This window comes from Ursus arctos, unplaced genomic scaffold (genome assembly GCF_023065955.2).
Source record: "Ursus arctos isolate Adak ecotype North America unplaced genomic scaffold, UrsArc2.0 scaffold_6, whole genome shotgun sequence".
Lineage (NCBI taxonomy): Eukaryota > Metazoa > Chordata > Mammalia > Carnivora > Ursidae > Ursus > Ursus arctos.
In genome coordinates this window covers 51,980,916-52,004,898 of record NW_026623078.1, presented here as the reverse complement: position 1 = coordinate 52,004,898, position 23,983 = coordinate 51,980,916, and positions in this window count along the sequence as shown.

The window sequence follows — 23,983 nt, the reverse complement described above, 5'->3', positions numbered from 1 at the left end:
ATTGGTCAACGGCTCTCCAACTTTCCAGCACCCACTCACTCTCTCTCTGCGGGGTCCTGGCAGCACGTGAAAGAATCGTCATTCTACCGATGGATGAAAAAGACTTTGAATAAAACCCCAGGCTTCAGTTTTGTCCCAGCGAGCTGCTTGGATGAAGTGCTTAACGCAGCTTTCCAAGGAGGCATTTTTCCAAGACTAGATCTCCTCTCGCATAGAGCGAGCCGGAGGGAAAGTGAACCTTCAGAATTCTAAGAGCTGGGAGGGGCTCAGACCATGATGGCTTCATTCACTCTCCAGGAGCTTTCACACATGGTTCAGCCTGGGCTCCCCAACTAAGTCGGGATGCCTGAAAGGGGGACCCAGGCATTATTTTTTTCAGAGAGTGTGAATGCATGCAAGTGGGGGCGGTGAGAGGGAGGCAGAGTGGGAGAGAGAATCCTCAGCAGGCACCCCTGGTATTTCTTCAAAAGCTCCCCAGGTAATACCAATGTGCGGTCAAGGCTGAGCCGAGCTGCCCAGGCCTAAACCAAAGGCCGTGCTGTGAAGGTTTTCACAGGCGTCATGGATCACAGGTGGTGGTTAGCATATGGTCATATTTAAAGATACAAGCAGAGGTTAATAAACTGACAAGACTGGGGATTCAGGAATGGGGTCCATATGATATCAAAGCTCCATGGTCTTTTCTTACCTGTTTGGAAGACTTAGTTGGAGGGACCCCCAGGTAGTATGGCTTAGGTCTTATAATTTAGAGTTCTAGGGAAAGAGCTCCTTCTGGGATAATACCACCCCTGCTCTCAGTTAGCGCTCCCTGCAGGAGTCTAAAGGCAGGGCTGGGCAAAGGCAAATCCGAGCCTCATAGCTCTGGAGTGTCTCTGACCTGGAGGCGTTCGTCTCTCACCGAGGGGAACTGAGCCAACCCTGGGGTCCATGTTGAAGGTGGGACGGGGAGCTGTGCCTTGAAGCATAGAGAAGGAGACTATGGAGAATTTCTGAAGAGGCTGCAGCAGCCCAAGGGGGGACTATTAGGGTGAGAGGACAGGTATGTCCTTGGGAAGGATCCCTAACCACACTGTGCTTCTGAGTCTTCAAATGAATGGAGGCGATAGTAGCTACCCCAGGGTCACTGTGAAGACTGAGTTAGTACAGTATGTGTGAAGGCAGCGCTCGGCCCGGAGAAAACCCTCCCAGGATTAGCTGAGCTCACCATTATCATCGCTGCTCGATGATGCTGACAGCAATATTCAGCCTCCTCCATAACCTGGATGAAATTTTCCTTGATAATATTCCCATCACCTTTGAGAGGCAGTAAACCCCTTTCCATGGTAGCTTTGGGGTAATGCTTTGAAGGTCCTTCAAATTCTGATAGTCAAGGTCTGTGTGTTATAACAGCATGTTTGCCCTTTATATCCCATTTCTCTGAGGTCATTTGTGCTTCTCGTTAAAACCAAGTATCTTTTCCAAAAAAGTTATGCTGCCCCTTAGGAATAGTTGCCAAAGGAGCACTTAGGGCCTGCCCACTCTGGGCCTCACACAGAGTCCAGCAAGTGCCTCCTGTGGCCACCACGGACCTGCCAGGGTACCTAGAAGTGGTCAGGCTCAGAAAGGACAGAAGAAGCCGGCTCACAGGACACCAGTGTCCTGGCCAGGCTCTGATTTATTGAATTACCAGGGGGAGGGCATTTCTTGGTGACAGGACATGGCTGTCTGGGCTCTCTAGAGCACCACGCCCTTACTGGCACCCCTCAAAACCCAAATTACTAATAGAAGGCTGTTGGTGAGCCTCAAGTCAAAGCAAAGGAAATTAGATGGGCAAGAATGGTATCTCATTCTAGCTGTACAGAAGCCCAAGGAATGTCCCCTGCTCTAAAACTCTGGGCTTGGAGGAGGGACAGGAGGAGAAGCCTGGGCTTCTTGGCAGCCTTCTCCCAGGTACTCTACCAGTGAGCAGCCGTTAGGGTTCCACAGCCCGTTTTAGACACTTGGTATACAGAATTGGTGAGGTTACAGCCCTGATTTCCTTCGTTCCAGAGAAAGCCTTCTCGTCACCTTGACCACACCTGACAGGTTTTTACTAGGGTTCCATAGTGGAGCCCACTTCTCTCCTTACCTTCTGTGCCTTTGCCAGGTGACTATATCCTCCCCTGTGCCTGTGACCTCCGCCCGTATCCCCCTGATTCCCAGTCATGGTTTCATCTTCCAACCCAGCCTGGATATCTGAACCCTCCAACTAGCTCCCCCTCTAGCACATCCAAACTCATTTTGGGCTCCTCTTCCCCACGTGGTCACCCTATTGTCCATTCAGACTTTCCAGCGCAAACCCTGAAGCAGCCTTGGGTCTCTTAACCTTTCTTCGCTCCCAGGCCTGATCAATCCAAGTCCTGTATAACTTCCCCTCCTCAATTTTTTTTAAAACAACTTAACAGAACATTGATTTATTGCAAGGTAAGATGTGACATGCCATCCTTCTGTCCATGTGAGCTTGGTTAGTGAGGAAGGCAACTGTCGAATGCTTGCCCTTGCTCCTTTAGTTCTTCAAAATTCAATCCCTGTTCACTTTTACCCATACAACACCTAGCTGCCAGAACGGGACGGAGCAGGGTCACATCCATGAACTCCAAGCTCCTTGGCCCAGTGGCTGCCGCCTTCAGAAGCAGCCTCCGTCTGCAGCCCCACCTTTATTCCCTCTGGCCTCACCTTTATTTCCCTATAACAAACTTTTTTTTTTTTTTTAAATCATCCTAGGCCCTTGCTGGCCTATGTTTCTGGAATGCTCTTACCAGCCTACCTCTACTCATCTAGAAAGATCCCTGTCAAAGCTCACCTTTTCCAGAAAGCTCCTCTGCTTCCCCCCACTCTCCGTGCTGACCGGCACAGCACAGCACCCCAGAACTCCCCACGGTGCTGGGGTCTAGCTGTGTCTGCCTGACCCCAGTAAGCAGTGAGGCTGTCCAGCTTTCAGTTCCCACCCCCTAATGCTAATGCGGTACTAGCACAGAAGGGAGCATCCCAGCAACCCATTTATGTCCCCCTCTGAGGGGGTGGCTTCTGTAATAACACCCGATTCCCAGTGTCACTTCCATAGGGTCAGCGCCTCCTGACATCATTGCCCAGATTTGGGGCCCTTGATTTTCCAGAGTTCCTCCAGTAGCAGATACAAACTGAAATGTTATTTTTGTTTAAAGAGATAAGGAGTCTAGAATCAGAGTGCCTGGGTGTGCATCCTGACCCCCATCATATAAGCTGTGTGACTTTGGACAAGTGTTATCCCACCTCAGTCGGTCTCCCATAAACAAGAACCGTTGTGTGAAGATGCCATGGTCGTTGCAAGGGTTCAAGGAGTTTGTATATGTGAACACACCCTGGCCCATAGTGAGCACTGCGTGAGGGTAAGCCAGTCTTGGGATTATTTCCAGAACAGTGTCACTCAGGTCACAGGTCCCCTTTCCTCTTGCTGCTCTCACCTTGTCTCACCTCCTCAGAGGCACACGTGTGGCCTGGACGCATAGCCCCTGTGCTCTGGCAAAGTCCCTATTTCCAGTTAAGGCTTCATTCTGAGCTTTCAGGTTACCTGAATATTTGGAGGACACTATCCAACGGACTCTAGTCAGTCTCTGGGTTTAGGTGTTCCAGACCAGAAAATTACCCAGGAACTCCAGACAGTACAGAACTACCTATTACTGGTGTAATTTTGCAGCTCTCTCACATTTCCTATAATTTTGTGTGTTCTTTCAAGTTCTAAAGGACTCTAAAGCATTCAACATAGCCCAACACAGGTAGAGTCAGGACAGAGACATACAGCCCAGGCTCTCTAGCTTTACCTTTCTGACCGTTTCTTTGGAACCTCCAGAGAATAAAGAGGATGCTGACAAATGAAACAAGATAGATAAGGTGGGAGGATTTAACTCCATATCTCTTGCCACTCTTACACCTTTGTGCTTTTGCTCAAAAAATCTGCCCATTGACAGGAAAGTCTCACATGTTTGCTCAAGTCTCTTTGTTCATGTAGTCCAGAGCTTTGACTATTGGTTCCCAAGGCCTGGGCTATAAGAGGAGCAAAGGGCACCAGTGGGCACTGGGCGGGCCCCTGCAGTGTGCATGTAAGAGCACCAGCCGCTGGGAACCACGTTGCTGGCTCTGTAGCAGACCTACTACCCTGCCCATCCCAGAGGCCCAAGAGTACGAAGGACTCAGGGGGAGTGGAAAGCTCCACAGTTAAGACAGAGCCATACCTCACCATTCACACCCCCAAAGAGTGTGGGTACCAGATATGAAAAGACCAAAAAGATTATATAAAGTGGATAGGCTACACGCAAATAACATTTAAAAAACTTAAAAAGCAGTAGTGATCTTGGTTGGTAATACCATGGATTACACTACAGAAATTCCTTCTTTTCTTGTCTGTAATCTAGGCTGCAGATTCTGTGAGGTTAGGAGACTGTTATCTGTCACACTGTAGGAGGCACTCAATAGATAGTCCTTGAATGAGGAAATGCTAAGCTTTTATTTTATATGGCCACCATGTGTCAGGTACAGAATAAATTAAAATATTCCTTGGAAACGATATAGAATTGATTCAGAAATGGCACACCATAAAAATATATTTATTGACAACTGTATTAAGAGTTAAGACTTATAGAAATGGCATGACTGAAAAGTCATGGTGCAGATTTCACAAGCCGTCCTTGGAGAGTAACCGAGTAAAGCACGGGCTGTAGACGCAGACTCCCTGTCTGCTTGATACCCGGCTTCATTACTTACAAATTCTGGAGCTTGCAGCAAGTTTCCTAACTTCTCTGTGCCTCAGTTTCCCCAACTATATACGAGAATAAGGTCAGTACTTACACTTCAGCTGGTTGATGTGAGAATGAATGTATTCATGTAACGTGTTCGGAACACCTGGCAGAGAATAAGTTCTCTTAGTGTTAGCTATTACGCGTCTCTCATGGGCACGTTTGAGCGCCATGCCTTGCACAGCGTAGAGTTCATGGAAGGAGCTCAGTAATGTTTGTTGATAAATTATAACATCAATAAACTAAAATGTGAGGTGGGGTAGAAGTGAAAGTAGAGAATTTTTATATGCTATCCAAGTTAACTTATCAGCTTAAAGCAGGACGTTATAAGACCTTTCATTTAAGCCTCATGGTAGCCACAAAGGAACAGCGTATAGTAGACACACACAAGATTATGATAAAGGCATCAAAACTTACTACCACAAAAAGTAATCAAATCACAAAGACTGCCAAAAAGAAAGAAAGGGACAAAAGCACCATAAAACAATGCAAAAACAATGAAAAAATTAACAATATTAAGTCCTTACCTATCAATAATTACTATAAATGTGAATTAAATTATCCAATCAAAAGACAGAATGGTTGAATGGGGAGAAAAAAACCCAAAACACTAGATCCAATGATAAAGAGACTCCCTTTCACTTGAAGATCACACAGGCTAAAAGTGAAGGGTATGGAAAAAAAGATATTTCAAGTAAATAGTAAATCAAAGAGAGCATGGTGGTTTTACTTTTATCAGGAAAAAAAATACTTTGTGTTACAAATGGTCACAAGTGACACGGAAGTTCATTATATAATGATAAAGGGATCAATTCATCAAGAAAGTATAATAATTGTAAATTTTATGCATCTAATATTAGAGCACTGAAATATATAAAGCAAATACTGAGAAAACTAAAAAGATATCAGCAGGGCGCCTGGGTGGCTCAGTTGGTTAAGTGTCTGCCTTCGGCTCAGGTCATGATCCCAGGGTCCTGGGATCGAGCCCTGCATCGGGCTCCCTGCTCAGTGGGAAGCCTGCTTCTGCCTCTCCCTCTGCCTGCTGCTCCCCCTGCTTGTCTCTGCAAATAAATAAAATCTTTAAAAAAAATAAATAAATAAAAAGACATCAACAGCAATACGATAATGGTAGGGAACTTAAATAACACACTCTCAACCATGATTAGATCACCCAGGCAGAGAATCTATAAAGACACAGTGAATTTCAGCAACACTATAGACTAAATGGACTTAATAGACCTACAGAACATTCTAGCCAACAATAGCAAAATACACATTTTTTTCAAGTGGAAAAGAAACAATCTTCAAGAGGCACATGTTAGACTATAAAACAAGTCTCAACAAACTCAAGAAGATAGAAATTACATCAAGTATTTTTTCTGACCACAATGGTATGAAACTAGAAATCAATAACAAAAGGAAAACTCGCAAACACATGGAAATTCAACAACACACTTTTTAAGATTTATCTATTTGACAGAGCGTGCAAGCAGGGGGAGCAGCTGAGGGAGAGGGAGGAGCAGGCTTCCCACTAAGCAGGGAGCCCGATGCAGGGCTCAATCCCAGGACCCTGGAATTATGATCTGAGCAGAAGGCAGACGCTTAACCAACAGAGCCGCCCAGGCACCCTCAACAACACTGTCTTGAATAACCATTATACCAAAGAAGAAATCAAAGGGGACATCAAAAAATATCTTGAGACAAATGGAAATTGAAACACAACATACCAAAATTTAAAGGGTACAGCAAAATCAGTTCTAGGAGGAAAATATGTAACTATGACAACCTACCTTAAGAAAAAAGAAAAGAAAAAAGGGGGAAAAAAAGATCTCAAATAAACAACCTAACAGTACACCTCAAGGAACTAGAAAAAGAAAATACTAGGCCCTAAGTCAGCTGAAGGAAGTAAATAAAATTAAAGAAATAAATGAAATAGAGAATAGGACAAAAGTAGACAAGATTAACAAAATAAGAACTACTTCTTTAAAAATATAAAGAAAATTGACAAACCTTTAGCTAGACTCATCAAGAAAAAGAAAAAGAGGACTCAAAATCCTGAAATGAAAGAGGAGACATTACAACTGATACCACAGAAATAAGGACAAAGGATCAGAGACCACTATGAACAATATACACCAAAAAACTGGACAGCCTAGAAGAAATGGATAAGTTCCTACAAACGTACAACCAACAGAATAATGAAGAAATAGAAACCCTACACAAACCAATGATGAGTAAGGAGATGAAGCATTAAAAAACAAACGAACAAACCCTCCCAACAAACAAATTTCAGGACCAGATGGCTTCACTGGTGAATTCTACAAAACATTTAGAGAAAAACTAACACCAATCCTTCTCAAACTCTTCCAAAAAAAAAATTAAAAAGACACTCTGAAGCTAATTTTAAAAGACCAGTATTACAATGATACCAAAGTCAGATACAGACGCTACAAGAAAAGGAAACTATAGCGCAATATCCCTGATGACCATAGATGCAAAAATTCTCAATGAAATATTAGTTGAACTCGACATGTTACAATGATCATACACAAGGACCAAACAAGATACATCCCAGAAATGTGAGGATGATTCAACATATAAAAGCTAATATATATAACACATATTTTTTTTAATGAGTAAGTGAAATTTATTGTTTTACTTTGATCATTTTATAACAAGTTAAATTTTTACTTTTTTTTCTATTAACATATAATGTAGTATTTGTTTCGGGGTACAGGTCTGTTATTCATCAGTCTCACACAATTCACAGCACTCACCATAGCACATACCCTCCCCAATGTCCATCACCTAGCCACCCCATCCCTCCCACCCCCCTCCACTCCAGCAATCCTCAGTTTGTTTCCTGAGATTAATAGTCTCTTATGGTTTGTCTCCTTCTCCGGTTTCATCTTGTCTCATTTTTTCCTTTCTTCCCCTCTGCCTTGTTTCTCAAATTCCACATATCAGTGAGATCATATAATTGTCTTTCTCTGATTGATTTATTTCACTTAGAATACCGTCTAGTTCCATCCACGTCACTGCAAATGGCAAGATTTCATTTTTTATGGCTGCATAATATTCCAGTGTGTGTGTGTGTGTGTGTGTGTGTGTGTGTGTACCACATCTTCTTTATCCATTCATCTGTCCATGGATATCTAGGCTCTTTCCATTGTTTGGCTATTTTGGACACTGCTGCTATAAAGACTGTGGTGCACATGTGCCCCTTTGGATCACTACGTTTTTATCTTTGGTGTAAATACCCAGTAGTGCAATTGCTGGGCTGTAGGGTAGCTCTATTTTCAACTTTTTGAGGAACCTCCATACTGTTTTCCAGAGTGGCTGTACCAGCTTGCATTCCCACTAACAGCGAAGGGGGCTTCCCCTTTCACCATATCCTCGCCAACATCTGTCATTTTCTGACTTGTTCATTTTAGCCATTCTGACTGGTGTGAGGTGGTATCTCATTGTGTTTTGATTTGTATTTCCCTGATGCCGAGTGATGTTGAGCATTTTTTCATGTGTCTGTTGGCCATTTGGGTGTCATCTTTGCAGAAATATCTGTTCATCTCTTCTTCCCATTTCTTGATTGGATTATTTGTTCTTTGGGTATTGAGTTTGATAAGTTCTTTATAGATTTTGGATACTAGCCCTTTATCTGATAGGTCACTTGCAAATGTCTTCTTCCATTCTGTCAGTTGTCTTTTGGTTTTGTTGACTGTTCCCTTTGCTGTGCAAAAGCTTCTTGTCTTGAATTCCCAATAGTTCATTTTTGCCCTTGCTTCCCTTGCCCTTGGCAATGTGTCTAGGAAGAAGTTGCCGCAGCTGAGGTCAAAGAGGTTGCTGCCTGTGTTCTCCTCAAGGATTTTGATGGATTCCTGTCTCACATTTAGGTCTTTAACCCATTTTGAGTCTATTTTTGTGTGTGGTGTAAGGAAATGGTCCAGTTTCATTCTTCTGCATGTGGTTGTCCAATTTTTCCAACACCATTTGTTGAAGAGACTGTCTTTTTTCCTTTGGATATTCTTTCCTGCTTTGGCAAAGGTGAGTTGACCATAGAGTTGAGGGTCCATTTCTGGGCTCTCTATTCTGTTCCATTGATCTATGTGTCTGTTTTGTGCCAGTACCATACTGTCTTGATGATTACAGCTTTGTAATAGAGCTTGAAGTCCGGAATTGTGATGCCACTAGCTTTGCTTTTCTTCTTCAACACTCCTTTGGCTATTCAGGGTCCTTTCTGGTCCCATACAAATTTTGGGATTATTTGTTCCAGTTCTGTGAAAAAAGTTGATGGTATTTTGATAGGGATTGCATGGAATGTGTAGATTGCTCTAGGCAGCCTAGACATTTTCACAATATTTGTTCTTCCAATCCATGAGCATGGAACTTTTTACATTTCTTTGTGTCTTCCTCAATTTCTTTCATGAGTATTCTATAGTTTTCTGAGTACAGATTCTTTGTCTCTTTGGTTAGATTTAATCCTAGGTATCTTATGGTTTTGGGCGCAATTGTAAATGGGATTGACTCCTTAATTTCTTTTTTCTATCCTGTTGTTGGTGTATAGAAATGCAACTGATTTCTGTGCATTGATTTTATATCCTGACACTTTACTGATTTCCTGTATGAGTACTAGCAGTTTTGGGGTGGAGTCTTTTGGGTTTTCTACATAAAGTATCATATCGTCTGCAAAGAGTGAGAGTTTGACTTCTTTGCCAATTTGGATGCCTTTTATTTCTTTTTGTTTTCTGATTGCTGAGGCTAGGACTTCTAGTACTATGTCGAATAGCAGTGGTGATAGTGGACATCCCTACTGTGTTTCTGACCTTAGAGGAAAAGCTCTCAGTTTTTCCCCATCAGGAATGATACTCGCCGTGGGTTTTTCATAGATGGCTTTTATGATATTGAGGTATGTACCTTCTATCCCTACACTGTGAAGAGTTTTAATCAAGAAAGGATGCTGTATTTTGTCAAATGCTCTTTCTGCATCTATTGAGAGTATCATATGGTTCTTGTTTTTTTCTTAATGTAGTATATCAGATTGATTTGCAGATGTTGAACCAACCTTGCAGCCCAGGAATAAATCCCAATTGGTTGTGCTGAATAATCCTTTTAATGTATGGTTGGATACTATTGGCTAGTATTTTGGTGAGAATCAGGGATATTGGTCTGTGATTCTCCTTTTTGATGGGGTCTTTGTCTGGTTTGGGGATCAAGGTAATGTTGGCCTCATAAAATGAGTTCAGAAGTTTTCCTTCCATTTCTATTTTTGGAACAGTTTCAGAAGAATAGGTATTAATTCTTCTTTAAATGTTTGGTAGAATTCCCCTGGGAAGCCATCTGGCCCTGGGCTCTTGTTTTTTGGGAGATTTTTGATTACTGCTTCAATTTCCTTGCTGGTTATGGGTCTGTTCAGGTTTTCTATTTCTCCCTGGTTCAATTTTGGTAGTTTATACATCTCTAGGATTGCATCCATTTCTTCCAGATTGTCTGATTTGTTGGCATATAGTTGCTCATAATATGTTCTTATAATTGTATTTCTTTGGTATTGGTTGTGATCTCTCCTTTTTCATTCATGATTTTATTTGTGTCCTTTCTCTTTTCTGGCCAGGAGTTTATCAATCTTATTCTTTCAAAGAACAGCTCCTAGTTTTGTTGATCTGTTCTGTTGGTTTCTATTTCATTGATTTCTGCTCTGATCTTTATTATTTCTCTTCTCCTGCTGGGTTTAGGCTTTATTTCCTGTTCTTTCTCCAGCTCCTTTAGGTGTAAGGTTAGGTTGTGTATTTGAGACTTTTCTTGTTTCTTGAGAAAAGCTTGTATTGCTTTATACTTTCCCCTTAGGACCACCTTTGCTGCATCCCAAAGATTTTGAACAGTTGTGTTTTCATTTTAATTTGTTTCCATGAATTTTTTTATTCTTTAATTTCCTGGTTGACCCATTCATTCTTTAGTAGGATGTTCTTTAGCCTCCACGTACTTGAGTTTTTTCCAACTTTCCTCTTGTGATTGAGTTCCAGTTTCAAAGCATTGTGAAAATATTCAGGGAATGATCCCAGTCCTTGGGAGCACTTGAGACCGGATTTGTGACCCAGGATGTGATCTGTTCTGGAGAATGTTCCATGTGCACTCAAGAAGAATGTGTATTCTGTTGCTTTGGGAAGGAATGTTCTGAATATATCTGAGGTACATCTGGTCCAGTGTGTCATTTAAAGCCCTTATTTTCTTTTTGAGCTTTTGCTTAGATGATCTGTCCATTTCAGTGAGGGGGTTGTTAAAGTTTCCTACTATTATTGTATTATTGTCAATGTGTTTAATTGTTATTCATTGGCTTATATAATTGGCTGCTCCCATGTTAGGGGCATATTTACAATTGTTAGATCTTCTTGTTGGATAGACCCTTTACATATCATATACTGTCCTTCCTCATCTCTTACAGTCTTTGGTTTAAAATCTAATTTGTCTGATATAAGGATAGCCACCCCAGCTTTCTTTTGATGTCCATTAGCATGGCAAATGGTTTTCTACCCCCTCACTTTAAATCTGGAGGGGTCTTTGAGTCTAAAGGAGTCTCTTGCAGACAGCATACCAATGGGTCTTGTCTTTTTATCCAATCTGATACCCTGTGTCTTTTGATTGAGGCACTTAGTCCATTTACATTCAGGGTAACTATTGAAAGATAAGAATTTAGTGTCATTGTATTGCCTGTAAGGTGACTTACTGTATATTGTCTCTGTTCCTTTCTTGTCTATGTTACTTTTAGGCTCTTTTTGCTTAGAGGACCCCCTTCCAATATTTCTTGTAGGGCTGGTTTGGTGATTGCAAATTCTTTTAGTTTCTGTTTATTCTGGAAGCTTTTTCTCTCTCCTTCTATTTTCAATGACAGCCTAGCTGGGTATAGTATTCTTGTCTGCATATTTTTCTCATTTAGTGCCCTGAATATACCATGCCAGTCCTTTCTGGCCTGCCAGGTCTCTGTGGTTAGGTCTGCCGCCAATCTAATGTTTCTACCATTGTAGGCTACAGATCTCTCGTCCCAAGCTGCTTTCAGGATTTTCTCTTGGTCTCTGAGATTTGTAAGTTTTACTATTAGATGCTGGGCTGTTGACCTATTTTTATTGATTTTGAAGGGGGCTCTCTGTGCCTCCTGGATTTTCATGCCTGTTTCCCTTCTCCAAATTAGGGAAGTTCTCAGCTATAATTCGCTCCAATATACCTTCTGCCCCTCTCTTCTTCTTCTTCTTGGATCCCAATTATTCTAATTTTGTTTTGCTCTATGGTACCTCTTATCTCTCGAATTCTCCCCTCATGATCCAGTAATTGTTTCGCTCTGTTTTTCTCAGCTTCTTTATTCTCCATCATTTGGTCTTCTGTATCACTAATTCTCTCTTCTGCCTCATTTATCCTAGAGTTAGAGCCTCCATTTTTTTATTGTCCCTCACTAATAGCTTTTGATTTCAACTTGGTTAGATTTTATTTCTCCAGAAAGGGGTTCTCTAGTATCTATGTTTTCAAGCCCAGCTAGTATATTTATAATCATTATTCTGAACTCTAGTTCAGACATCTCACTAACGTCCATGTTGATTATGTCCCTGGCAGTCAATACTGCCTTTTTTTTTTTTTTGAGGTTTTTCTGTTTTGTTATTTTGTCTAAAGAATAGATGAACAAGAGAAAATGCTAAAAGGGTAACAACGACCCCAGAAAAATATAAAATATACATTAAACAAATCAGAAGAGACCAAAAACTGGTGGGGGGGGGTAGAAGAAAAAAAAAGAAAAGAAAATGGTCAGGCGGGTGAATAGAACAGAGCCACACACTAGATATTTTGGGTGTATTTTGGTCTGAAGAAACTGCCTCCCAAAATTTTACAGAAAGAAAAACATGTACAAAAATAATGGTAAATACAAAGAAGGGATAGAATATACTGTAAAATGAAAATTAAAAAAAGATTCTGAAAAAGGAATTGATAAGTTGGTTGAAAAAGAAAAGAAAAATTCAGAAAAAAGAAATAGAAAAAGAAAGAAAATTTTAAAAATTAACTTTGAAAGACTGAAGAATTATGGGGGAAAAGTCATGAATTCAATGCGCTGTATTCTCTTAACACTGGAGTTTTGACGTTCCCATTGATCCGTAAATTTGGTCTTGGCTGGATGTTCTTGCTGTTCTTCTCGGCCCGGGGTGGGGGGCGCGGGCGCTGTTGTTTGATTCTCAAGTGTCTTTGCCCCAGGCAGAATTGCTCTGCCCTTTGCCAGGGGCCAGGCTAAGTCATCTGCTCCGGTTTGCTCTCTGCAGCTTCTGTTCCCTGAAGGCTTTCATTCGGAGCTTTAGAAGATGAGAATGAAAATGGCAGCCTCCCAATCCCTGGCCCCAGAGGAGCTGAGAGCTTGGGGCCCCACTTCTCAGTGTGCCCTCAGAGAAAAGCAGTCAGTCATTCCTGCCTCTCTGGTCTCCAGCCGCACTCGGTGCTCACCCGACCTGTGATGGAGCGTTTCTATCTCAGGCACATGGTCCTGTTTGTGGCTTCCAAACCCAGCAGGCTACTGCTGTATGCTCCTGCACTGCTCCTTCTGGGGGAAGAAGGGGAAGCTCCCCGGTTCTGCTGCTTGTTGCCCTCCCCCCCCCCCAATGGCCCAGCTGCGCCGTGGATCACAGTTAAGGCAACCCTGAGCTGAGAGCCTACCCCTCAGCTCACTCTTTGCCACTGGCTTCCCCGCTTCGATACCTGGGAACTCTGCTGCACTCACGCACCCCCAGTCTTCCTGTGACCCCAGGGATCCTGAGACACGTTGCCCCCAGAGAAGGTTCCACCCCCCTTCTTAGCCACTGGCGCGACGCCCCTCACCAGAGCAGACTTCTAAAAGTTCTGATTTTGTGCTCCCCTGCTCTATCACTTGCGGGTAGCTGGCTGATGGAGGCTTCCCCCAACCCCCCCAGTCTATCTTCCTATATATCGCCTCAGATTCACTTCTCCCCATGTCCTACCTTCCAGAAAGTAGTTGCTTTTCTGTTCATTGAGTTGCTGTTATTCTTTGCTTTGATCTCCTGTTGAGTTTGTAGGTGTTTAGAATGGTTTGATAACTATCCAGCTGAATTCATGGGACCAGACAAAATTTAGGTCTCCTATTCCTGCGCCATCTTGCTAGCCCTCATATGTAATGCATATTAATTGAATGAAAATTAAAATCTTATCTCCGTAGATACAGAAAAAGCATTTGACAAAATTCAACATTCATTCATGATCTTTCAACAAATATAGAAGGAACCTACTTCACACAAAAAAAGAACATTATATGATAGGCCCACAGCTAACATCATACAAGAGTGAAAGGTTGAAAAGTTTCCTCTAAGATCAGGAGCTAGACAAGGATGCCCACTCTCACCACTTCTATTCAACACAGTACTGGGAGTCCTAGCCAGAGCGATTACGAAAGAGAAAGAAATAAAGGGCACCCAAATCAGGAAAGAAGGAAGCTGTCACTATTTGCAGATGACAGGACATAATTTGTAGAAAGTCCTAAAGACTTTATGAAAGTACTATTAGAATAAATGAATTCAGCAAAATAGAATGGTAGCAAGTCAGTGTTCAAAAATCAGTTGAATTTCTATACACTAGAATGAAATAGCTGAGTAAGAAAACAATTCCATTTACAATAGTAACAAAAGGAATACTTAGGAATAAATTTAACCAAGGAAGTGAAAGATCTGTACACTGACAACCATAAAACATGGATAAAAGAAATTGAAGAAAACACAAATAAGTGGAATGTTATCCCACGTTCACAGACTGGAAGAATGTTGAAGTGTCCATTCTTCCAAAGCCATCTATAGATTCAATGAAATGACTATCAAAATTCCAGTGGTGGGGCACCTGGGTGGCTCAGTCATTAAGCATCTGCCTTCAGCTCAGGACATGATGCCAGTGTTCTGGGATTGAGCCCTGCGTTGAGCTCCCTGCTCAGTGGGAAGCCTGCTTCTCCCTCTCCCACTCCCCCTGCTTGTGCTCCCTCTCTTGCTGCCTCTCTGTCAAATAAAATCTTAAAAAAAAAAAAAAAAATTCCAATGGCACTTTTCACAAAAATAGAGAAAACAATCCTAAAATTCATGTGAAACTACAAAAGACTCTGAAAAAGAACAAAGCTGGAGGCATAACACTTCTTGATTCAAACTATATTTCAAAAGGTAGAATAATCAGAATGGTATGGTATTGGCATAAAAACAGACCTATAGATTAGTGGAACAGAATTGAAATCCTAGAAATAAACTTCTGCATATACGGTCACTAATATTTGACAAGAGAGCTAAAAATACTCAATGAGAAAATAGTGTCTCCAATAAGTGGTGGGAAAGCTGGATATTCACATTCAAGAGAATGAAACTGGACCCCTATTATATACTCCTCACAAAAATTTTCTCAAAATGGACTAAAGACTTAAATGTAAGACTGAAACTATAAAACACACAGTGAACACATACAGAAAAAATCTCCTTAATATTGGTCTTGGCAATCAATTTTTGTATATAGGACACCAAAACACAACAAAAAAAACAAACAAGTAGGCCTACATCAAACTAAAAATCTGCACAGCAAAAGAAAATGAAAAAGCAGCTTATGAAATGTGAGAAACTATTTGAGAGCCATATAAACATATTACAGATATATGAGAAAGGGTTACTATGCAAAATATATAAGATAATCATGGAGCTCAATAACAAAGGAAATAATCTGACTAAAAAATGGGCAAAGACAAAACAAGTCTTTCTTCAGAAGACTGAAATCATATTAAGCATCGTTTCCAAGCATAGTGGTATAAAACTTGAAATCGAGCACAAGAGGAAATGAGGAAAATACACAATTATGTGGAGATTAAACTACATGTTACTGAACAACCAGTGGATCAAAAAAAATGCCTTTAAGACAACTGAAAATGGAAATACAACATACCAAGACTTACGGAATGCAGCAAAAATAGTTCTAAGAGGTAAGTTCATAGAGATAAATGCCTACATCAAAAAATAAGGAAAATGTCAAATAAACAACCTAACTTGACACCTCAAACAAGAAAAAGAACAGAGCCCAAAGTCAGTAAAATGGAAGGAAATAACAAAGATCAGGAGAAAATAAAACAGACTAAAAAGGCAATAGGAAAAAAAAATGACTAAGATCTGGGATTTTTTTTTTAAATAAACAAAATCCACAAACCTTTAGCTAGACACACCAGAAAAAAAGACAAAAATCAATATAAAAAATGAAGGCGACATTACAGCTGATAATACAGAAAAACAAAGGATAGGAGAGTGCTATACCAATTCTATGCCAACAAATCAGACCATGTAGGAGAAATGGATAAATTGCTAGAACCATACAATATACCACGGACATACTTAAGCATGAAGAAATAGAAAATCTGAAAAGACTGAGTATGTAAGGAGATTGACTCAGTAGTCAAAAACCTCCCAAACAAAAGTCCAGGACCAGATAGCTTCACTGGTGAAGTCTATAAAACATTTAAGGAAGAATTAATACCAAACCTTCTCAAACTCTTCCAAAAATAGAAAAAGAGGGAAGACTTCTAAACTCATTTTATAAGTTTAGCATTATCCTGATACCAAAATCAGACAAGGACACCACAAAAAGAAAAAAAAAGGGTGCGGGGGGGGGGGGGGGCGGGGAGAATGAGAACTATAGGCCAATATCCCTGATAAACATACATGCAAAAATCCTCAACAAAATATTAGCAAACCGAATTTAATACATCAAAAGGATCACACCATGATTAAGCGAGATCTGGTCCAGGGATGCGAGGATGACTCAATATCCACAAATTAATCAATAAACCACATTAACAAATAAAGGATAAAAATCATATGATCTCAATAAATGCAGAAAAAGCATTTATTGAAATTCAACATCCATTTATGATAAAGAAAAATGAATTTCAACAAAATGGGTATAGGGTGATATACATAAACATAATAAAGACTATATAAGAGAAGCCAACAATTAACATATGCAATGGTGTAAAGCTTTTAGCTTTTCGGAGCAGGAACAAGACAAGGATGCCTACTCTCCCCACTTTTATTCAACATAATGTTGGAAGTCCTAGCTAGAGCAATTAGGCAAGAAAAGTAAAAATATCCAAATTGGAAAGGAAGAAGTAAAATGGTCACTATTTGCGGATGACATTATATGTAGAAAACCTTAAAGATTCCATTAAAAACTGTTAGAACTTATAAACAAATCCAGTAAAATTGCAGGATATAAAAAAAATCAATATATGAAAATTTGTTGTATTTCAGTTATCAGAAAAATTATATATCATAAATATGTAGGAATCTGTTTAACCAAGGAGGTGAAAGACTAGTACATTAGACAGTATCAGACACTAATGAAAGAAATTGAAGAGGACACAAATAAATGGAAAGATATTCTGTGCTCATGGATTGGAAGAATTAATGTTAAAAATGTCCATACTATCTAAAGCAATCTACAGATTAAATGCAATCTCTATCAAAATACCAATGGCATTTTTCACAGAAATAGAACAATCCTAAAACTTGTACGGAACCATAAAACACCCTAAATAGCTAAAGCCATCTTGAGAAAGAACAAAGTCAGCAGCATCATGAGCCCTGATTTCAAGCTGTATTACAAAACTATAGTAATCAAAATGGTATGGTATTGGCATAAAACAGACACGTAGATCAATGGAACAGAATGGATAGCCCAGAAATCAACCCATGAAGTAAGAGTGTACAGTAAGGAAAGGACATGCTCTTCAATAAATGGTGTTGAAAAAACTGGACAGCCACATGCAAAAGAATGAAACTAAAGCACTGCCTTATACCATACACAAAAATTAACTCAAAATGGATTAAAGACTTGAATGTAAGACCTGAAACCATAAAAATCCTAGGAGAAAACATAGGCAGTAAGCTCCTTCACATTAGTCTTGGGGATGGTTTTTTGGATTTGACACCAAAAACTAATACAACAGAAGCAAAAATAAACAGGTGGGACTACATCATACTAAAAATCTCTGCACAACAAAGGAAAACATTAATAAAATAAGGCATCAATGAAAAATCAGCAAACCGAACCCAATAATACACTAAAAAAAAAATCATTCACCACTATCAAATGAGATTTATTCCAGGGATACAGGATGGTTCAATATTTACAAACCAACCAACATGATGTATGACATCAATGAGAAAAAGGATAAAAACCATACAATCATCTTAATAGGTATGGAAAAAGCCTTTTACAAAGTACAACATCCATTCATTATAAATTACCGCAACAAAGTAGGCTTAGAAGAAATCTACTTCAACATAATAAAGGCTGTATTAAAAAAAAAAAAAAACCCACAGCTAACATCTTATTCAATGGTGAAAAAAGGGGGAGCTTTTCCTTTAAGATAAGGAACAAGACAAGGACATCCACTCTCACCACTTCTATTCAACATAGTAGAGAAAGTCCTAGCTGCAGCAATCAGGCAAGAATAAAACACATCTAAATTGATAAGGAAGAAGTCAAACTTTCACTACTTGCAGATGACATAATACTGTATATAGAAAACCCTAAAGATTCAACCAAAAAGCTATTAGAATTCATAAATGAATTCGGTAAAATTGCAGAATTCAAAATTAATACACGGAAAACTGCTGCATCTCTACTATACTAATAATGAAGTAGCAGAAAGAGAAATGAACAATCCCACTTACAACTGCACCTAAAAATTAGTAAAATACCTAGGGATAAACTTGAGGTGAAAGACCTGTACTCTGAAAACTATAAAACATTGGTGAAAGAAATGAAATAGGACACAAACAAATGAAAAGACATTCTATGCTTATGGATTAGAAGAACCAGTATTGTTAAAACAGCCATACTACCCAAAGCAGTCTACAGATTTAACGCAATGCCTATCAAAATACCAACAACATTTATCACAGAACTAGAACAAATACAAAAATTTATGTGGAACCAAAGACCCTGAATAGTCAAGCAATCTAGAGAAAGAACAACAAAGCTGGAGTTACCACAGTCTGAGATTTCAAGATACTGTAAAGCTGTAGTAATCAAAACAGGAGGGCACTGGCACAAAAACAGACACAGACCAAGAGAACAGAATATAGTGCCCAGAAAATAAACCCACACTTCCGTGATTAATTGATCTGTGACAAAGGAGAAAAGAACACGTGATGGGGGAAAAGACCGTATCTTCAAGAGATAGTGCTGGGAAAACTGGATAGCTACATGCAAAAGAATGAAACTGGACCACTTTCTTACATCATACACAAGGTAAACTCAGAGTGGATTAAAAACCTAACAGAGTTGAAACCATAAAACTAGAAGACAATAGGAATTTCTCTGACACCAGCTGTAGAAGCATTTTTCTAGAGGGCTCCCCAGGCAAGGGAAACAAAAGCAAGAAAAAACTATTGGGCCTACACTATCCAAGAAGGGTTAATATCCAAAATCTATAAAGAACTTATAGAACTCAAAACCCCCATACCAAATAATCCAATTTAAATGGGCAGAGGACCTGAACTGACATTTTTCCAGAGAAGACCTACAGATGTCCAACAGACACATGAAAAGACGCTCAACATCACTCATCATCAGGGAAATACAAATCAAAACCACCATGAGATACCACCTCACATCTGTTAGAAGGGCTACAATCAAGAAGACAAGAAATAACAAACACTGGTGATGATTGGGAGAAAAAAGGAACCCTCATGCATTGTTCACAGGCATGCAAATTGGTATAGTCACTGTGGAAAAAAGTATGGCAGTTCCTTAAAGAATTAAAAATAGAATTAGCATATGATCCAGTAATTCCACTACTGGGTATTTACCCAAAGAAAACAAAAACACTATTTTGAAAAGACCTATGCATCCTTATGTGTATTACAGCATTATTTACAATAGCCAAGATATGGAAGCAACCCAAGTGTCTATCCATAGATGAATGGATAAAAAAAGGTGTGTGTGTGTGCGCACGCACGCACATGTGTGTATACAGACACATATATAATGGAATATCATAGAGCCATAAAAAGGAGATCGTGCCATTTCCAACAACATGGATGGGTCTAGTGAAGGAAGCCAGAGAAAGACAAATACCGTATGATTTCACTCATGTGGAATTTAAGAAAGAAGAAAAGAAAAAAGAAACAAAAAACCAGACTCTCAAATACAAAGAAACCTTGCCAAAGAGAACGTGGATTAGAGGATGGGTGAAATAGATGAAGGGGATTAACAGTACACTTACCATGATAAACACCGAGTAATGTATGGAAATGCGGCATCATTATATTACATACTTGAAGCTAATAACACTGTATGTTGATTATACTTCAATTTTAAAAAGAGGTTAAATGGCACACAAAAAAAGAGGCAACCTACTGAATGGACAAAAATCTTTGCAAGTCATGTATCTGATAAAGGGTTACTACATAAAATATATAAAGAATTCCTACAACTCAACAGCAAAAAACAATCCAAAAATGTACAGAGGATCTGAACATTTTTCCAAAGACGACAGAGATGGCCAACAAGTACATGAAAAGATGTTCAACATCACTTATCAGGAAAATGCAAATCAAAACCACAATGAGAGGTCACCTTACACCTGTCAGAATGACTATTATCAAAAAGACAGTAACAAATGTTGGCAAGGGTGTAGGGAAAAGGGACAGGACCCCTCATGCACTATTGGTGAGAGTATGAATTGGTGCAGCTACTATAAACAGTATAGAGTGTCCTCAAAATATTAAAAATAGAACTACCTTAGGCTCTAACAATTCCACTTCTATGTATTTATCAGAACGAAATGAAAATACTAACTCAAACAGATAAGTACTCCCTCCCAGGCATTGCAGCATTATTTAAATAGCCAAGATATGGAAGCGACATAAGTGTTGGATGAATGAATTAAAAAAAAAAAATGGGGCACCTGGGTGGCTCTGTCAGTTAAACTTCTGCCTTCAGCTCAGGTCATGATCCCAGAGTCCTGGGACCGAGCCCGGCCTCAGGCTCCCTGCTCCGCCAGGAGCCTGCTTCTCCCTCTCCCTCTGCCACTGCTTGTGTGTGCACGCAAATAAAATAAAAATCTTTAAAAAAGTGGTGTATGTATACATGTATTATAGAATGGAATATTTAGCCATAAAAAAGAAAGAAATCTTGTCATTTGAGACAACATGGATAGACCTTGAGGGCATTAGGTTAAGTGAAATAAGTCAGAGAAAGGCAAACACCATGGCATCTCACTATGTGGAATCCAAAAAAACAAGAAAAACAAAACCAGAAAAACCCTACACCGAACTGCAGGGAGCCTGCTTCTCCCTCTGCCTGCCACTCCCCCTGCTTGTGCTCACTCACTGACAAAGAAGTTAAAAGAGAGAGAGACAGACAGACAGACAGACTTACACCTCCACATTCGTTGCAGTATTATTTATAACAGTCAAGACATGGAAACAACCTAAGTGTCCACGAGTGAATGGATAAAAAAATGTGACACACACAGAGACACGGGATTATTCACACACACACACACACACACACACAATATTAATTGGCCACAATAAAGGAAGTCCTGACATTTGCAATAATGTGGATGGACCTTGAGAACATTATGCGAAGTCAGAGAAGGACAAATAAGAGATGATCTCACTTATATGCGGAATGTAAAATAACTGAAGTCATAGATAGAGTAGACTGGTGGTTGCCAGGGGCGAGGGGTAGAGGAATGATGGTCAGTGGGTACCAACTTCCAGTTAGGAGGTGAATAAAGTCTGGGGCTCTAATGTACAGCGTGGTGACTATAGTTAATACTATATTGAATATTTGGAAGTTAAGAGTTGATTTTAAATGTTCTTACAAGAAAAAAACCCAACTACAAAGATACAAATGGTGACTATGTAAGGTGATAAATTACCGTAATTATTTCTCAAAATACATGTGTATCAAATTATATTGTACCTCTCAAACTTCTACAATGTTATAGGTCAATCATTTTTCCATAAAGTTGGAAAAAATAAGATACAAAATACTCTGGCAAAAAAATTATATATGTATATGTAAATAATGTTCATTGAATGAGTGAAGGAGAACGGTCTGTCCGGAGCAGAGGCTGGAGGTAGAAGACTGGGACTTGCCTAGAGGCTGGTCCTGTTCCCAGTCAGCTTCAAGGTGAAACCAAGTGAATGCACATTTGTTCAACGCTAGGAGGCAGAGGCAGGCCCCAAACAGGTGGAAGAAAGTTCCCAGGATGATGGGCTCTGCTTTGCCATCCTAAAGACCAGGCCTACCTGATCAGCCTCTACCCCAGGGGACACTCAGGGGAACCCCTGGTCTTGGTGTAGGGCAGCCTTCCAGTTCAGAGATGGCCCACTGGCAGAGGAAAACCCTAAGGCTACCCTGGACTGAACATTCTGGAAAACCGATTATATATACATATACATGTATACACGTATATATGTGTGTGTGTCTATGTGTGTGTGTGTGTCTATGTGTGTGTGTGTGTCTATGTGTGTGTGTGTCTGTGTGTGTGTGTGTCTGTGTGTGTGTGTGTCTGTGTGTGTGTGTGTCTGTGTGTATATGTGTGTGTGTGTATGTGTGTGTGTGTATATGTGTGTGTGTATATGTGTGTGTGTATATATGTGTGTGTGTATATATGTGTGTGTGTATATGTGTGTGTGTATATATGTGTGTGTGTATATATGTGTGTGTGTGTGTATATATATATTTTTTATTTTTTATTTTTAATTTGAGAAAGAGAGCAAGCACACACAAGCAGAGGGAGAAGCACACGCCCTGCTGAGCAGGGAGCCGGATGCGGGACTCAATCCCAGGACCCTGGGATCATGACCTGAGCCAAAGGCACATGCTTAACCAACTGAGCCACCCTAACAGCAACCCCCCCCACCACCAGAATACAGATATTAACACAATTTCATCAAGGAAGAAAATGCAGTGTAATAGTCCACTAACTTGCCCAAGGCCCCGCAACTAAAAGCCACTGGAACAGGAATTCCTCTTGCCATTCTCTTAGGCATGCAGTAAGCATGCAGGAAATAAGGGGTGTTCAGCAAGTGTTGGTTCCCCTTCCCTAGTCTCAGATCCCCCTTCAGGCACTCAGCTCTCACCTGGTGAGGGCTTGCATTACAGAATAAACTGATGAATGGTGGAGGGAGGTGGGCAGGGGAGGGGCCTAAATGGGTGACGGGGATTAAGGAGGGTGCTTGTTGGGATGAGCACTGGGTGTTATATGCAAGTGATGAATCACTAAATTCTACAACTGAAAGCAATTTTACCATGTATGTTAACTAGAATTTAGATAAAAACTTAAAAAAAAAAGAACTTTCAGTGTTATCACTGAATCCTAGAATAATTCAGACCAATGGAGGAGGGGAATCACATGCGATCTTGGAAAAGTTCTTCCACTCTGGGCCTGTGGGGTCAGTGGCAGGATGCTGCCTTTTTTTTTTTTTTTTTATAAAAGATTTTATTTATTTGACAGAGAGAGACAGCCAGAGAGAGAGGGAACACAAGCAGGGGGAGTGGGAGAGGAAGCAGCAGGCTCCCAGTGGAGAAGCCTGACGTGAAGCTTGATCCCAGATAGCTGGTATCACGCCCTGAGCAGAAGGCAGACACTTAACGACTGTGCCACCCAGGCGCCCCCAGGATACTGCTCTTGATGTTTGCCCACAAGAGTTAGGAGATTAAGGAACAGGAAGAAGCATGGAGACAGCCCAGCACCTGCCTTGTGACAGGCACACAGGTAACCAGAGCATCCCCCCACCCTAGTGAGGGGGGATTCTACCTTGATTTCAGTAGAATAAGGGAATTAGGAGGATTACGTGACACAGCTACTAAAAATGAAAGACTGTTGAAAGAACTTGAGCTGGTTAGTCCAGAGAACCCAAGGTTTATACAAGCCCAGCTACGTGGGTGCTGGCACCTATTTAAAACCAGGACTTCCTGGGGATCAAGAGAGGCCCAAACCACTTCCATCTAAGGTTTCTGGTATATTAAGGGGAAAAAATTGTTGAGGTTTCTGGTATATTAATGGGAAAAGTATTTTTTAAAGGAAAAATGTTTAGTATTAAAAAAATACTAAATCGGGGTTATAAATATTATGGCATACCTTAAGCGTTAGATTTAACGAATGTTACCACCCAAAACTA